At 45.3% G+C, this 2485-nt stretch overlaps 1 pseudogene; it reads left to right on the top strand.

The window, feature by feature from the left end:
- Positions 1–1413: 1413 nt before the first annotated feature.
- On the top strand, positions 1414–2202 carry LOC101019987 (annotated as a pseudogene).
- Positions 2203–2485: the final 283 nt, after the last annotated feature.

Raw genomic sequence — 2485 nt, 5'->3', positions numbered from 1 at the left:
GGCCTACCCAGGAGGTTTTCACCTTCCCATAAATACAGTGGGTTTTTTTTTTTACTTCCTCATTGCCTCTATTCGTAATTTTTCCTCGTGTAGAAAGTCCACTGCAGTTTTAATTTCCTCAAATCCTTTTCTTTTTAACAGAGATGGGTTTTCACTATGTTGCCCAGGTTGGCCTTGAACACCTGGACTCAAGCGATCCTCCTGCTTTGGCCTTCTGAGTAGCTGGAACTACAGGCCTATGCCACCATGCCCAGCTCTCATCTCCTCAAATCCTGTGCCCTCTTGGAACCCACTCTGACCCTTGGCTTACAAAACCCTCTCTCTCCTCTGACAGGTAGCACCAGTCAAAGACTTCTTGCCTGTAAACACTTAGGATAAAATGCACAAGCGATTGCTTGAAAACACTATGACACAAGCATCATCTTTGTCTTCCAGTACCAGAATGACAACGAACCTTCCTGTACTTGAAAATAATTCTTCAACTCCCCAGAAAGACCAAAGGATGAACACCTTTATAATCCTGACCAAAAAGGAAAGAAAGAAAGAAAGAAAGAAAGAAAGAAAGAAAGAAAGAAAGAAAGAAAGAGAGAAAGAAAGAGAGAGAGAGAGACAGAAAGAAAGAAAGAAAGAAAGAAAGAAAGAAAGAAAAAGAAAGGAAGAAGGAAGGAAGGAAGGAAAAAGAAAGAAAGAAAGAGAAAGAAAGAAAGAGAGAAAGAGAGAAAGAAAACAAAGGAAGAAAGAAAGAAAGAAGGCCGGGCGCAGTAGCTCATGCCTGTAATCCTAGCACTTTGGGAGGCCGAGGCGGGCCAAGACCATCCTGGCCAACATGGTGAAACCCCGTCTCTACTAAAAATACAAAAATTCGCTGGGCATGGTGGCGGGTGCCTATAGTTCCAGTTACTTGGGAGGCTGAGGCAGGAGTATTGCTAGAACCCAGGAGGCAGAGGTTGCAGTGAGTCAAGATGGCACCACTGCATTCCAGCCTGGGTAACAGAGCGAGACTTCGGGAAAAAAAAAAAAAAAAAAAAAGAGAGAGAGAGAGAGAAAGGCCAGGTGCGCTGGCTCATGCCTGTAATCCCAGCACTTTGGTAGGCCGAGGCGAGTGGATTGCCTGAAGTTGGGAGTTCGAGACCAGCCTGGCCAGCATGGTGAAACCCCATCTCTATTAAAAACATAAAAAATTAGCCGGGCATGGTGGCAGATGCCTGTTATCTCAGCTACTTGGGAAGCTGAGGCAGGAGAATCACTTGAACCCAGAAGGCAGTGGTTGCAGTGAGCTGAGGTCCCGCCATTGTACTCCAGCCTGGGCAACAGAGTGACACTGTGTCTCAAAAAGGAAGGAAGGAAGGAAGGAAGGAAGGAAGGGAGGGAGGGAGGGAGGGAAGGAAGGAAGGAAGGAAGGAGGTTATCATTTTGAAGATATAAGGCCCCAAATCTTTAGGAAAATGACTCATAAATATAGAAAAGAGAAACGATTTAATGAAAACAAACTCACAGGGTTACAATGTGGCAAAGGGCTGCTGGTCTGGCTGGGAACGGTGGCTCACACTTGTAATCCCAGCACTTTGGGAGGCCGAGGTGGGTGGATTACCTGAGGCCGGGAGTTTGAGAGCAGCCTGGCCAACATGGTGAAACCCCGTCTCTACTACAAATACAAAAAATTAGGGGCATACAGTGACCTCGGGCAGCAGGTCCCGTCGGCCAGGCATGGCGGCCCGGAGCCTGGCCGCAGCAGCGCCTCTGCTCCGCTGGATCCGCGGGCTTCCACTTCACCACCGGATGTTTGCCACCCAGACTGAGGGGGAGCTCAGAGTGACCCAAATTCTCAAAGTTTCCATGAGCTACAGCTGTCAAAGTCACTGACATTTCAGGAGTTGTGGGACGATGGATGAAATTAAAATTGAATCAGAAGAATTAAGGAGAAGAGAACTACCCAGCAACACCAGATGGTTAATCAGGCACTAAAAGAAGAAATCAAAAGGATGCATGGATTGCGGATATTTACCTCTGTCCCCAAACTCTGACCACGCCCTGGCTGCATAGATGCTGCTGCTTAAGACCTTGGATGAACTTGACTGACCTCATTCTTCCCTAAGCATTCACCAAAAAATGTATATATTTTGCTCATATACATTTCCATATTATAATTATAAAAGATGTATAACCTATTTAGATGTTAATTAAAGGAAACAAACAACTGAAAAAAATACAAAAAATTAGCTGAGTGTTGTAGCACATACCTGTAGTCCCCGCTACTTGAGAGGTGAGGCAGGACAATTGCTTGAGCCGGGATGCAGAGGTTGCAGTGAGCTGAGATTGTGCCACTGCACTCCAGCCTGGTTAATGGAGCAAGACTCTGTCTCAAAAAATTAATTAATTAATTAAAAGTACATTATGCTGAGTGAGAAAACCCAGTCTCAAAGGTTATATGCCTTATGATTTCATATTACATTTCTGAAGTGGCAAAATTACAGTAACTAAGAAC

The sequence above is a fragment of the Papio anubis genome, chromosome 5 (genome assembly GCF_008728515.1).
Source record: "Papio anubis isolate 15944 chromosome 5, Panubis1.0, whole genome shotgun sequence".
Classification (NCBI taxonomy): domain Eukaryota; kingdom Metazoa; phylum Chordata; class Mammalia; order Primates; family Cercopithecidae; genus Papio; species Papio anubis.
This window is presented reverse-complemented; position numbering and strand designations above follow the sequence as displayed.